At 37.5% G+C, this 15,537-nt stretch overlaps 1 long non-coding RNA gene across 2 annotated transcripts; it reads right to left on the bottom strand.

Moving 5' to 3' along the window:
• Positions 1-709: 709 nt before the first annotated feature.
• On the bottom strand, positions 710-8,694 carry LOC105469074 (uncharacterized). Of its 2 annotated transcripts, none has more exons than XR_979776.2 (3): positions 8,500-8,694; positions 2,967-3,085; positions 710-1,449 (listed from the first exon to the last, which is right to left on the bottom strand). It is a non-coding gene; the product is annotated as an uncharacterized lncRNA (long non-coding RNA). The 2 variants fall into 2 exon arrangements; XR_979777.2 differs by having other exon boundaries at positions 2,967-3,082; positions 8,500-8,689.
• Positions 8,695-15,537: the final 6,843 nt, after the last annotated feature.

The following is a 15,537-nucleotide window of genomic DNA, read 5'->3' on the forward strand; positions in this document are numbered from 1 at the left end:
CCCCAGTGGTCAAATATGTGTTATTTCACATTGCCCTGCTCTAAGGAGGTGTGAAGAAGGGAATGCCAGCAACAGCAGTGATAACTCAGGTGGCTTTGTATATGTGTGTGTGTGTGTGTGTGTGTCTGTGTGTCTATGTGTTCTGGGAGTGGAGTGTCTTTGAGCATATTGGAGCACAGGATAGACAGGAAGAGCTCAAGTGTTAGTAAAATAGATTATGAATCATTACTATGTTGGGGACTTCTAGAATTTAGGTCCAAAACAATTCTCCTGTGGCTGCAATCCATCATTAGTCATTCAATTAATAAAGAATGAACCAATTAATATAAATAATATAAACCATAGCCTTCTAAAAAAAGTGGTAAGGATTTTTGAAATATATCCTAGTGTGCACCAGGAGTCAAGTAACATGGACAGAGTATTTACTCAGCACATGAGTTGTTAGGCACAGATTATTAAGACTAAAGAAAAACACTTCAAATGAAAACACTAAAAAGAGGAGACTTTAAAAATCAGAAAATGATATTGACGCCTAAGTTTTCAGTTTGGAGAAGAGCAAAGAAATGCAAACAACACCATTTGTGATTGTATAGCTCTAAAGTCATTTTTGGTAAAAATAATAAATGATTTTTGGGAAAAGGTGATATTGATCAGTAATTTTCCAAAGAACTACAATCTGCTAACAAGTTATTGTATAGCTCTAAAGCCGTTATTGGTAAAAATAATAAATTATTTTTGAGAAAAGGTGAAATGTATCAGTAATTTTCTAAAGAACTATAATCTACTAATAAAAAAAAGACTATACAAGGAAGAAGCTGTTGGACGATTTTAGCCTGATGGGAAGTTGTGAGCATTTAAGATGAGGAAGGACCTGTTAGTCTTATTGGAAGCACTGTGTTATATTATATATATATTAGCAGTTGCATCAACTCACAGCTTCTGTTTTGTGTATTTCTCCACATATGCGAACTCCTGCTCCTCATTTTCCTGTTCCTCATTAGACACCTTAAGGGTCACTGACAAGCAGTGGCCGTTTTATAGAAATAAAGGTCTAGCATGAATGTGTCATGAAGTTGGAATAACTTTCTCTTCCCCTAGGATCCAGCAAATCGAGGTTGAAATCCCTTGCCAAAAGCCTAGGGCTCAGCAGGGGGCCATGCCTGGAAGAAAGGGGCGTTATCTTTCTACTGGAGGGTGTAGTTGCTGTATCTTCCCTGCTGTTAAACTACAATTTTCAGAGGCTACTGACCTGGGAGCTTTCATCAGCCTTAAACCTACTTTTAATGACAACAAGCTCAGGGAATCTGGGGAGTTGTTCGCGAATGTCTGGAACTCTGACAAATGTCTTCTAGTTCTGCTTGGAAAGGTCCACCGCTGTTTCATGGGCCATGTCTCTTCTCCAGCACCAGTTCAGGAGGTAAAACCAAACATCACCTTTTGGAATGAGACCTACAAATAAAAACAAATTAACTCACCTCACCACCCGCCCCTTCTCTGCCCCTGGAGGTACATTTCAGCCCAGTGCTTGTTTTAATGTTCTGTTTTACAGCTTTTTGTGTTGAATTCTTTTGACAGCCACTATTCTCAGAGTGGCGGCACTGCAATTCAACTTCCTCATTAATCATAATGGAGAACTGTGCTCACATGATCCCAGCGCATGGACTCTTCTCAGCTTGCAGTCCTGCTTGTTGCAACAAACAGGCTGCAAACTGTATTTACTTTACATGTCAGATATTGTTAGCCTTGAACCGGGGCCTCTTATGTGAACTGATCAGAAAGTCCAGTGCAGTCAGGCTCAGGTTTCTCCTCCATGATGGAAGTGACATCAGATCCCCCAGCATGGTGATAGTGGTTTTGACTGAACTGCTTGGAGATTATGTCTGGAGATTTAAAAGCTGGTTGAGCTTCAATTCAAGGAGTCAATGTCCTGAATTAAGTGTTTCCTTCAGGGATTTTCTGTGTCAAGATCAAGAGGACAAACTGCTGTGGAGGTGTTTTGGTTAACTTGCATGCTCAATTTCTTGGGATTCACCAAGCTTCTATTTCCAAAGTTATTTCTCATTATTCTCCAACATGCGCATTTCTCTTTAGTCAGTCCCCCTTATCACAGCGAATTTGATCACACTATTTATCTTAAATTAGATTCTTTTTCTACACTTTTCGTTTCCAATTACTCAAGTGATTTCTCACCTCTCTGAAAGCCCAGTTTCATACAAAGTCAATATCCCGAAGTTCAGCATTACATGATCTCCAGTTATTTCGAGTGGACAATATAATGACGGCATTAAGAAATATCTTTAATGCAAGATTAGCTTGAGAGAAGGAGAAACTCTGCATGTTATACCTGCTTATCTGGTGAAATTTTTATGAGTCACTATTAAGGATCCCAGAGGAAAAGGATTCTCCTGTTTTTATCAGAAAACTTTCTGGATATAATGTGGGCCCAGGATGGCATACCAGCTTCAGCAACCAGAGCTCTAAAAGTAAAGCTCTTCTACGCTCCTGAAGACTCCAGTGTAAGGATGTTATTTCTGGTCCCTCCAGTCCAGTGACTTCCAGTGGGGGAAGAGTTTGCCCCCCAAGCTATGTTTGACGATATCTAGAGACATTTTTTAGTTGACACAACTGGGGAGTGGTCTTGTTATTGACATATAGGGAGTAATGGCTAGGGATGCTTGCTATGCATCTGTCCATGCACAGAAAAGGCCTTCACCTCTCCCAACAAAGAATTACCTGGCCCAAAGGATCAATGACACTGAAGCTGAGGAACCCTGCCTTAGTCTACATCAATGCCATAAATTCAGTGCCTTATAAATATCAGGCACTCAATAAATACTTAAGGAATAAACACATGTCTAAATTAAATGTGCTGAACTAGAATAAGTGTTTACATTTGGTCACTAATACTCCTTTGTTAACTTGTTTCACCCTGGATCTTGCCAGCCTGCCTAGACGTACATACTTACCATTTCTTCCTGCCATCTCTGACTTCCTCAGACTGGCTGGCTCCAACCTCGGTGTGTTAGATTCCTCTCCTTCATGGTCCATGCCCGCTCAGGCACTCAGTCTCTGACTTGACAGCCTGCTGAGACAGAAGACCACAGAAGCAGGGTCAGTAGAAGATCTGGAACCAGGAGCGGCAACGGTCCCCACCACCTATTCTAAACAGTAACGTCACTTGATGAATTTCGGCAGCTTTCCCATTTTATGCCAGGCCCTGTTGATACAAGTGCTGTAGCTGTAATGAAGTTAAACTCAATATATTTTTTCCTCTAGTTATAACTGGCAATAATTTTGCAAGTTCCCAGCTACCGTGGAATCCATTCAGGGCAGGCAAAAATAAAGCAAACAAACTCCAGTATGAAATGTAATTGTGGTTGCCACATGTGAAATAGGTTAGCTACCAACATTTTTTGTTAGTTTTACTCTATGGACACTGGCTGTTGCTTAAACTAAGGGTATTTTACTAATCGGAAACGGAGACAATGATCTGGGCATTTTATTGGAAAAAAAAAAAAGGCTTTTACTGGAAAAATTCAGATTATGGAGACAAAATGATATTTAAAATACATTGTCAAAGAGCATACCAACATTTGACATTCTTTATCTGAGAGATGTGAAAATACACTACGTGCTCAGGTCTGAAAATATGACTAGACATAGTTAATTAATGCATGCATACTATATATAAACAAAATGACCTGGCTGTGTGCTTTACCCATCTAATCATCACAGTGACCCTCTGAGGTATATTATGATATCCTTATTTTTATAGTTAAGGGTGGTGAGAATCAGAGGTTGAATAACTTCTGAGATCACATACATAGCAAAGGAGACTTCCTAACTTACAATTGGAATGAAGATGGATTTAAAATGGTTCATTACGATTCTAGAAAAATCTCAACCGTTAAGTCTGAACACATTTGACGTTATAAGATGTCCCTAAACTTTTGACAATAAATGCAGGCTTTAATTTTCCGCAGTGCCAAGTTACCATCACGTTAAAATTTTGCATTTATCTCTCATGTTATTCCTTCAGTTAAACAACTTTCTAGAAGTATAATTTTTCTCAAATATATAGTTCTCTCTGATCCTAACAAAAGGAAATTATCTACTATTTTAAGTACTTTTCAAGGTAGAAAATTTCCTCTCTAAAAATAATGTGTCAGTAACACTGAGCCATGTTCTAGTGTCTCATTTAAATAAGGACTTCTCAGTGCCAATACTTTACTGTGTCATTAGGTGGAAACTGTGGGTCACTTTTAAACAAATATTTGGATGCAACTTCATGAAAAAATGTTTCCAGGGTTAGAGATGATACTCAGAAAAGAAGGAAAATTCAAGGTACTTATAGTTACTGAAAGGTTTTTTTTTTTTTTTTTTTTTTTCCTTAATGGTACTTAATTCATCTTATAAGTAAACTGTGTTTGTACAAGCGAAAGCACACATTTAAGTAGACCAATTTGCAAAGAGCCCTGTACATACATCTGTAACGTACTATAAACATGGAATATACAGAGTCCTTTTATACTTCTTCGTTTTTACATATTTTTATTTCGTATCAAGGATTTCTACTGACGTCAATGGCAGTCTCAGAATTGGAATGAGTGGTGTAGATTAAACATTAGTGGCTGAGAGAATTTTATCTCATTTGCTGAGAAAAGTCTTGCATAAGGGATCTAATCAGTGACTCTTAATTAAAGAAATTTTACTTGTTTCAGTCTTTCCAATTGGGATAAACAACAGCTATAATATGAATAACAGGCTTATAGTTTCAGACACTTGAATGTTTTAATTGGGTGGAAACCTGTAATAAATTACTTTCTATTTCGTCATAATAGAGCTTTTTTCAATGTCCAAATATTCATTACCAGAATTTCCACAATTATTTAGGGAAGCAACATAAAACTCAAGTCATAAATTCACATTTTTATTGACACTGAAAAAATTAGTCTCCATTTAAATACCCTTCCCATTTTGAAACCAGCTTTTATCCCTGTCTAGTTTAGCAACATTTGTTAAGACAGTTTCTAAGAGCTGGTCAGATGTTGAAAGTACTCACAAGATGCATTGCATTATAAAATCCTGCGTCATATATAGGATTTTCACTTTCATAATAGGGTATTATAACTTGCCAATGAAAAATGTCTTCATTCTTTCTGGTTTAAATGGGCTTTTCCATGTAAATTAGCCTCTGGGAGGCAAGAGACTCCATATTTCCTGTACCTCTGCCCGAACTTCTTCAAATTGTATTTGGATGTATAAAGTGGGTCAGGAAACCAATTCATTGACATAAGCATACCAGGAAAAAGGCCTCAGTTAATCTGCACCCCCCAAAAAGAATACCTTTTTATAATATTGCTGAAGGAGTGGAGGTACTGTTAAGGAAATAATCTGCCTTATCTGAAAACCCTGCCCCATTTCTAATATGGAAGAGAAGAAAAATGTGTTCATACTCTTAACAATCATGAATGTCATTTGTAGTCTTCAGATGGGAAATTTACATTAGTTAGAACAGAACTTTGCAGTAATTTTAATAGTACACAGAAGCATTCGTATGTATGAGTGGGGCGAAGTAAAATAAATTTTATATCTGTTACTTCAGACTCCTTTTTGTAATCTACTATGCCAGAAGTAGCTACAAATTCGTGCTTCTAGAAATAGATATTATATTGATAATTCACCCCATCCGTACTACCTGTTATATTGAGAGGAAAAGAAAAATAAATGGCTTTGAAACCGATATGGATCTTCGAGTAAAGGAGAATTGGTTTTCTTTCACAGAATCCCCAGTGCGCAGTGCTGCTAAGAGGAAGCCCACATTTCTGATTTTCACTTCGTATGAAAAGCAATATTTTTCCTTGATCATTGTGGTGAGATTGAAGCAACAAATCTCACCAGCCTGAATTACCAAACTCCCCACCACCCTCTACCCCATAACGCTGTTCCCTTGCTTCCATCTGTTTTTTTTACCACCCAGCTTATTTGATCCCCTGGAAGATGAATGGCTTTGACTAAAAAAATTAAACAATGGCATAACGAAAATGCAGCATAGAGTAAACCTTACCGTGCTGCACAATTTCCTTTCTTTTTTCCTGTTTCTGAGGTCAGGTCTGGGTTTTTTTTTTTTTTTTGTGTGTGTGTGTGTGTGTGTGTGTGTGTGTGTGTGTGTGCGCCATCTACTCATATTTGCTGGAAGTCTTTTAATCACTGATGTTTCTTTTTAAAATTTTTAAAATTATAATCATTTATCTTTTACAGTTTTCTGTTCAGTAGGAAGCAGTGTAATGTCTGTTTCACTAGATACACTATGTAAGAATCTTCTATTCCAGTATTATTATTTTTCACTACTGAGTTCTAGTTCCCAGGTCTGTCACTTTGAAATATTAGTTTTCTCTCTCGTAAAGTGAAAGCAATAGTTGCCTTGCATTGACTCGTAGGGTAGTTGAGGAAGGCACAAAATTATAATTCATGTAAAAGCAACTTGTAAGCCTTAAGATGGACTACATATGAAAGAAATTCGACTGAAAATGTAATTTCCTAGCAAATGTATTGCATAGAATATTTTAATAAATATAAAAATGTATGGAATACATGAGTGGGAAAAAGGCAGGGAAATAATACTAAGGTCTGTTCTAGCGTTTCATGAAGTATTAGCTGATTGATGTAGAGATACCTAATTTTTTTAACTGGCAAATTCTGGGTGGCTGCTTTTCAAATCTTACATACTGGGAGATATAATTTGAAAAGACCAAATCCTCATTAGGTGAAAAAATAATTTGCCACCTGTCTGTCTCATCCTAAAAATACAACGTTTAATGTACTAAATTGTTCAACAACCAATACAATTTCTGGAGAGCAATTGAGAGCGTCTCCATTTGCTCGCAGAGCATACAGATTAAATTATATTTGGTTTGGCTGCCAGGATATATAGAAAGCAGCACGTGCCAGGGTCAAGGGTTGGTGGGAGTTTATGATGATGGTCAGGTTCCTGAAGAGGACAGCACATTTTCCACAATGGACACTTTAGGAGATTATTGGGGAAAACCAACCTAGTTGGTTTCCTGGGTGACCTAGATGGCTCTCCTGTATGCAGTGCAGCAATGAGCTGAGCTGGATCACCAGGGAGGGGTACGAGGCCTTTGATATGCAATTTCCCCCAAAACTCGGCCTGCAAAAACATCATGTTTCTCCTGCTAGTATACCTGAAAAAGGAAACTTGAGCCCTCAGAAATATGTTGGATAATGCTTGTTTCTTTCCAAATCCTCTAGACATATGAAAGGAGGCAGGAATTTAGTAACTACATTTACATATCAATGACCCGTGATGAGGCTAGACATATCCTGCCTAAGCAAACTTCTCACGGAATAGTGAAAGTTTAGAGAACATTATTCACCCTGCCTGTCCTGTGTCTGCGTATTTCTACTTCGAGCTTCGCCTTGTGTTGGAGGCACTTATCCTTCCCATAGGCAAGAGAAACACCATTTATCCCGGGGCTGCCTTCAGCAAGCAGCACTATGGTTAGCCTGACCCAGCCCAAGAATGAGAGAAACCCTTTTGAGTGTGAATGGTTTACATGGTCTAATTTGGATGGGGCATATTTATGCACTCGATTGCTGAAATAACTAGGCCAACTAAATGAGACTGAGATAGTCCCAGGGATGTATGTCAGGTACCTTTACCGTATTTGGATGAGTGGTGTCCAGTAGTCAACATTCATTTATACATTTCTGAATACCTGGAGTGGTGAGTCAACTGAGAAGAAACCTGGGCAATGAAGCTGTGGGGAAATTTCACGTAGAGCAGCTTAACGCTTCCTGGGTTAGTTGGAAATGCAGTAGTACTTGCAGACCTGTGTGCTCCCATTGGAAAGGGAAACAAAGAGACAAGGAACCCTGAGAAGTAACCTAAGCCTCCATGTGAGTTAGAAATTTAGGAGCAAAATTTAGAAGCAAAAACAAATGACTGATAAAAATTTCCTCTTGAAGCTCCTTCATAAAAAAATCCATATGCCAGCCAGGCACAGTGGCTCACACCTATAGTCCCAGCATTTTGGGAGACCAACACAAGAGGATCGCTTGAGCTCAAGAGTTGGAGACCAGCCTGGGCTACATGGCAAAACCCCATCTCTACAAAAAAAAAAAAAAAGGAAGAAAAATGCTCAGCCAGGCGTGGTGGCACACATCTGTGGTCCTAGCTACTTGGGAGGCTGAGGCAGGAGGATCATTTGAGCCTGGGAGGCAGAGGTTGCAGTGAGCCAAGATTATGTCATTGCACTCCAGCCTGGGTGACAGAGTGAGACCCTGTCTCAAAAAAAAAAAAAAAAAAAAAATGTCCATGTGCCTATAACTCTTAGAAACTGGGATTTAAAATAAGGAAATTGAAGAGATTAAAAAATACATAGAACTATGGAAACCAGTGGTACTTAGGAGATGAAAGGGAAAAGATGGATATTGATGAGATGCAGCTGTATCACAGAACGACCACTAGTTACGTACCCCGAGGTTGAGCGAGCTGTGTGGTTTAAAACAGGGGTCCCCAATCCCTGGGCTATGGACTGATACTAGTTCATGACCTGTTAGGAACCAGGCCACACAGCAAGAGGTGAGTGATGGGTGAGGGAGTGCAGCTTCCTCTCTGTTTGCAGCCACTCCCCATTGCTGGCATTACTGCCTGAGCTCCACCTCCTGTCAAATCAGCAGTGGCATTAGATTCTCATGGGAGCACAAGCCCAGTTGTGAACTGTGCATGCGAGGGATATGGGTTGTGCGCTCCTTATGAGAATCTAAGGCTTGATGATCTGTCAGTGTCTCCCATCACCCCCAGACTGGACCATCTAGTTGTAGGAAAACAAGCTTAGGGCTCCCACTGATTCTACGTGATGGTGAGGTAGATATTATTTCATTATATATTATGATGTAATAATATAAATAGAGTACACAATACATGTAATGCCCTTGAGTCGTCCTGAAACCCTTCCCCTATCCCAGTCTGTGGAAAAATTGTCTTCCATGAAACTGGTCCCTGGTCCAAAAAGGTTGGAGACCACTGGTTTAAAAGGTATGAATGTTGATGGGACCTAGAACTTATGGCTTCCCTGAACAAAGGTGATCCATGCCTGCCTGTATGGTCTTTCCAGTCATACATGTCTTCCATGTAGGGTGACGTGATGATGGCAATTGTGCCTGGAAGTTCCGTGACCACTGCACTGCTTTCTCTGTATGAGCTCTATTTTTGTCAGTCTTTATTCTTTCTCAACACCAAGTAAACTTGGTGTTAGGTGAAGACTATTGTGTGTCTCATGAATTTGATTGTCAACTTGAACTCAAGACTACTATTGTTAGGTATAAAGGAGAGAATGGTTGTATAAAAAACCCTTACTACAAACCCTGAGAATAGTGCCAGAGATGATGGAGAAACAATAATGAAAATGTTCTGGCTACATTATTTTATAATTAGAATATTTCAGGGGGGCATGTAGGTGGAAAGACCAAAGATGAAAATATGCCTTGTGTTAATAAATGGTTCAACATTTTCAAGATGCAGAAAATTTAGCATATAAATTCTCAGAAAAAAAAATTAAAGTGATTTATGTGTGTATACCCTGGAGAGGGGAAAAGAGGTGAGAAGAGCTGCCAACTCTAAAATGTACCTCCTAAATATTGGTGTTATATGTTTTCCCTAGTATTTGCTTGGTACTCCAAATAATCTATTTGAATAGAAAAATAATAGAAGTTCAAGACTTACTTAAACACCTGTGGTTTGGCGGTTTGGGGGTTGGATGAAACATCGTTTTCCATACAAGTAATTTAAGTAAAAAGAATTCTAAATAGCTAAAAGCTGCACACTGGATTCTGTTGCTTTGGGATTTATGGCTAACCATTCATTTATAGCACATGTCCTATGGATAGTTTCCCATAAGTCCTATTTTGAAAGCAGTTAATTTTGATTACCTTTATAAGATATATAAAACATTGGTGGTGATTCGGGAGACTGTTAAATGTCATTAGTGAGACTCACAAAGCCAGAGAAAGACAAGCAATATAGGCAAAATCTAAACTGAATCACATTTCACTATTGACAAGAGCTGGGAGCCACGTGCCGAGAATACTCTGAAAAGTATTTGAATAGAATCAGGCAGTAAATATTAGATGAGTAGCATTCCAAAAGTAAATAAATAACTCCCACAGATTTGAATTAAAAAGGAAGTAGGTTAGTGTTGTAACTTACATTCTGGGATTTTGTGTCATAAGAGCAACACATCTAGAGGACATGCACTTCAAGTCTGGATCTTCACAATGATGCAATAATGACCTTCAGTTTCCAGCAAAGGCCAGGTGAATAATTGCCTTACCAGTCTTCATTCTAGTCAAAAATCTCCTGTCAGGAAAGACTTCAGCCTAGTGAGATGGGATCTAACATTTTAAAAATGATATAAACATTTGTATAAATGATCAGTCTCTTAATTCTGAAAATGCTGAGCAGATCTATAAATATGCAAAGTAAACTGCACCAATGATGCTAATCCATTTTGTGGAACAGCCTGTACTGGTATTCGCAGGTTTTATCATGTTTAAAGAAAAGATGACTTTTAAGATAATGTAATAGAGTAGCCTTGGCATTCCGATTTAAAATAAATAATTGAGTAACTGACCTTTGCACTAGAATCTTTTATGGATTCATTTTATTTCTTGTATTTATTAATAAGTTAGAACATATGCAAACATCTATTTACAGAAGTTGATTTTTCAATTGGTTCACAAATAAGAGATAGTTACCGGGATTATGGGGAAAATATCCACACTAATTCCCTGTTTCAGGGTGAGGAACAAGAAAAAAGCCACAGTTGCTGAGACAGTGGGAATGCGATGTTTGGAAACTAACCTAACCTAGTAAACTTTAGGCAAAACTGGAGACTTGGTATTTCTAGAAGTGTTGTGGTTCCTGACATTCTAACTAATTCTGGCTTAACAAAGTACAGAAAAGCCCTTGACCCCTTGCAGTGTGAAAATTAGTTGTTTCCTAGTAAATTCAGTTACTATATTCTTTTTTATTAAAGTGATTTATTTGCAAGGAAATCAGATTGAGTTATATTTACAAAACATATTTCAAAACTATATGAAAACACTTTCATGCTAACATGTTTCTTTTTAAGGTATAGTAATGCTGTATATTGCAAAATCACAGTTTATCCTTGAATTCACTAGAATTTTTGACTCATTATGGTGAACTTGATTCACTGAGGTTGGAAAATTACATTTTTTAAAATGGTAGAAGACAATTGGATAAAAATGCTTATGTGTTGTGAAGTTAGATATTTTTCTGTTTTCTTATAAGTAAAATCAAGACTTTCAATTCATAGACATTTTAAACACTTGCTATGTCTAACACTGTGTGGGTTGTTATTTTTTTTTTATGTACCAGTAATATCTTTTCTTAGGGAGTTTATTATTTTGTATGCAACCTAGTTATGGCTGAGGACTCCATAAGAACGGAGATTTTAAGATAACTTGGCTAAGTATTTAATCCGTATTGTGAGGTTCAAACCGACTTGGGTTTCATCATATGTATGCATTTTGATTATTAAGTTGTTAAATAGTTTGGAGAGTTTTGCTCTTTAGTTTTGCTTTTTAGATGCAACAGAAAAGTGAATGTGTTATATGTGTAAGTGTGTTTGATACATTTAGAGGAATTAAATTATACATAGCTTGATTGCCTAAGGAAATTTAAAATTTTCAACTTGACTTGATGAAGCATTGATCATAGGGCCTCCTGAAAATGATTAAGTTTTATTCACAAAACGTTTGTATAAGGTTAACCTGAAAAGTCTGTTTATGAGGCTAACCTGGTCTTAATGGAAACGAATCTTTTGGTTTGTTTATTTTGTGTCTTCAGTAAATTTAATATTAACTCTAAAACTCATCATCATATCTTGTCTTTTTTATTAATAAAATCTTTACTTAGGGAGAACACAAAATTTCTTTTTGTCAACAGCCATTAAAAAATAGCATTTCTTTAAAAACAAAATCAGGAGTTGCTTATAATTTGCAAAGGTAAAAAACTGAGTGATTGTGTTGACTTTTTAGAGACGTCGTCCATGACACAATAGTCTTGGAGACCCCTTATAGTTCCTGCTTCTGGAATTAAAGAAGCAGGAGGCTTTACGCACCCTAGTTGTGCCCTTAGAACCCCCAGGATCATGTTATTTCATCTTCACCTAAATCTAAAAGCAAGTCATTCAAATATCTCACTATCACAATACACTCTTACCTTTGTTATCAGTAACAGGAAAAATACAATGCTCTAGAACAGTAACAGAAGATGCATAAGCAAGATTATAGACTCAGAGCTCTCTTTAGCATCGTTCATTTGTTGAACATTTTGTCTTATGCTCCCACAGTTGGTGTGATGCTCCATTCATGGGTCTATCTACGTCAGCAGAAGTCTAGTATGGATCTGAGTAATGAAATAAGCAAGTGAGGGACAGTTGTGGCTCTTCCTGGAAGCTTATCAATGTCACTTACATTCACCTTTACAAACTCCAGACCAAACAACTCATGATGCGGATATCTAAAAACCAGAGCAGTGGTGATCTCTTTCTTAAGTCTCTTCCCAACCCCTTATAGTTTCGTTTCTCTTTGGTAGATATTTCATGATTCTTGAACAACGTTCCACAATGTTGAAATACAGAATGACGGGCTTTTGTCAGAATATTCATTTCCTTGCAGCGCCAACTACAAATTATGTCAGATGATGGAGATGCTTTTTCCCCATGTTTCTCAGTGCGTTGGAAACGTCAAGCTCTTGACTTCGCTATAGTGTCTGTCCACTTTTTCCGAAACTAAAAATCCCCATCTTTGCTTCATCATCAGTCTACTAATTAAAAGATTCGACTCTCTAGGCAGTCACACTTTTCTGGGAGTGCATCATATAAAACTCTGATTCAAAACGCTCAGTTCTAAAGACTTCAACTTCACTTGCTCGTTAAGATTATGGTCTATTCTGCAACTTTCCAACAGCAACTATATCTGCCAAATAAGTGAAGGAGTGGGAAACACCTTTATTTAGGCTTAAGCCAACAGAATAATAATTTATATATAGCTGTTTATAAAATAAAACAGGGTTAAGCAGAATTGAAATAATAAATAATAGTCTCATTTTATGCATACTTCAAAATATCTTCTTATGTAGTTTTTTTTTTCTCGAAACAGTTTTGCTCTTGTTGCCCAGGCTGAAGTACAATAGCGTGATCTCCGTTCACTGCAGCCTCTGCCTCCCGGGTTCAAGTGATTCTCCTGCCTCAGCCTCCCAAGTAGCTGGGATTACAGGCTTGCATCACCAAGCCCGGCTTATTTTTTTATGTTTTTAGTAGAGACGGGGTTTCACCACGTTGGCCAGGCTGGTCTCGAACTCCTGACCTCAGATAATCTGCCTACCTCCGCCTCCCAAAGTGCTGGGATTACAGGCATGAGCCACCACGCCCGGCCTTATGTAGATTTTTAAATGCATAAAAATAATAGACTGGTGAGTGCTAATACATTCGCCCTATTGCTCAAAGTCCTGGCTACTAAATTAAGGATATAATTCATGTGATATTTTATGTTTAATTCACAACTTAAATTTTTGCATTAGACATTTTTGTTTGTTTCAAATCTTCAGGGAGCCAAAAGCTTTCTGGCCCTGCCTCTTCACTCAGGTCTCAAACTTCACTTCCACAGATGTACCTAAAGCGATTTGAAGGACCTGTCATACCAGGCCCCTAATGAGAAGCAAATTAGAGAAGGTGTGGCCTTCCATGGCTCATTGCAGGTTGCCTGCATATTAATGAAAACAGATCTTTTTGCCACCAAAAGGCAGCTTACTTCAAGTCTCCTGTCTTGTTCCCTCCAGATTCCTTCAGGCTGTCAGACGTGCAATTTGACAAAATAAAGCTAGGCTGAATATTAATGTTTCCTTCCTCCTCCTTTATCTGAACCAACATTTTGGGAAAAGATTCTAAATGGTTTCTGACATCATCTCATTGCCCAATATTGAACAACCATTTACATGAAACTGAAAGTATATTTCAGTTTCAAAGAAAAGGACTGTTTGGGGTATAAGATCAAATTTTATAAAACGTTGAATTCACCTTTCACAAAAACTCAAAATGATACTCTGCCTACTAAACTAGAGATAGTAGTCATGAAAAGAAATATTGTGATGGAAGAAGGCTACTGAAAAAGAAAATGATAACTCAATCAAAATATAAAGCAGGTAGAGAGCATTAGACTCTGCAGAGATGTGAAGCAAAGAGAAGCTAAAGAAATTCTCTCAGAATTTGAAGAATGAATGAAGAAATGAGTGCTACAGAATAAAGATAAAAGTCAGAGACAAGAACAGACAAAAGAGATCCAGTACACATATAATAGAAATTGCAGGCCGGGCGCGGTGGCTCACACCTGCAATCCCAGCACTTAGGGAAGCCAAGGTGGGTGCATCACCTGAGGTCAGGAGTTCGAGATCAGGCTGGCCAACATGGTGAAACCCCGTCTCTACTAAAACTACAAAAAAAAAAAAAATTAGGTGGGCATGGTGGTGGGCACCTGTAATCCCAGCTACTTGGGTGGCTGAAGCAGGAAAATTGCTCGAACCTAGGAAGCAGAGGTTGCAGTGAGCGGAGATCGCACCACTGCACTCCAGCCTGGGCGATGGAGCAACTCTGTCTCAAACAAAACAAAACAAAACAAAAAGAAATTGCTGAGGGGAAAATACGTAGCATGCAAAACAAAAGCAATACACAAAACGGCAAAAGAAAAATAGTCTCCACAGTGACAATGAATGTGATCCTTAAAAAATCACAGCTAATGCCAAGAAATCACAATGAAAATCTACAGAACACAGAATACAAACATCATATTCTTTTAAAAAATTTCACAGATTAATGGGAAAAAAATCTAAAAACCTACAGATAAGGGTGTCAAAGACAAATACAAATGAAAACAAAAAGTAGTTGGACATGAGATTTCTCCTCCCAGAACTAAATTTCAGGGAATAATGAAGAATAATATAAAGAAATGTAAGGTTTAAAGAAAGAGACTCAATAATTTTCTGTTTATTTAAACTATTGCTTAGGTGTAAAGAAAATATAAGACATTTTCAGAAACGCAAGGGATCAGACTAAACCCAAATTACCCTTCCTGAAAAAAGTACTCCACTGGTTGAAAAATATACCAAGATGAAAAAGACATGCTAGAAGAGAAATAATGATGAACAATGAAATCACTAAAATATAAAGGGGGAAGTTAATGTGCTTATGACACTTTAGGAAAATGTACAAGTAATCATTCAAAGAACATGCAAAATGAGAATGTCTTCAGAGAGAAAATACAATAAAGTCCTACAAAATTATGTATATTATGTGTAATAATATATAATAACATTAAATTACATAACATATAAAATATGTATAATTTAACATATATAATGAAATTATTTTCACAACAGAAGCCATATAAACAGCTTTATCCTTAAGTACAGAGAAAAATACATTCATATTG

This window comes from Macaca nemestrina, chromosome 17 (genome assembly GCF_043159975.1).
Source record: "Macaca nemestrina isolate mMacNem1 chromosome 17, mMacNem.hap1, whole genome shotgun sequence".
In the NCBI taxonomy this organism is placed as follows: domain Eukaryota; kingdom Metazoa; phylum Chordata; class Mammalia; order Primates; family Cercopithecidae; genus Macaca; species Macaca nemestrina.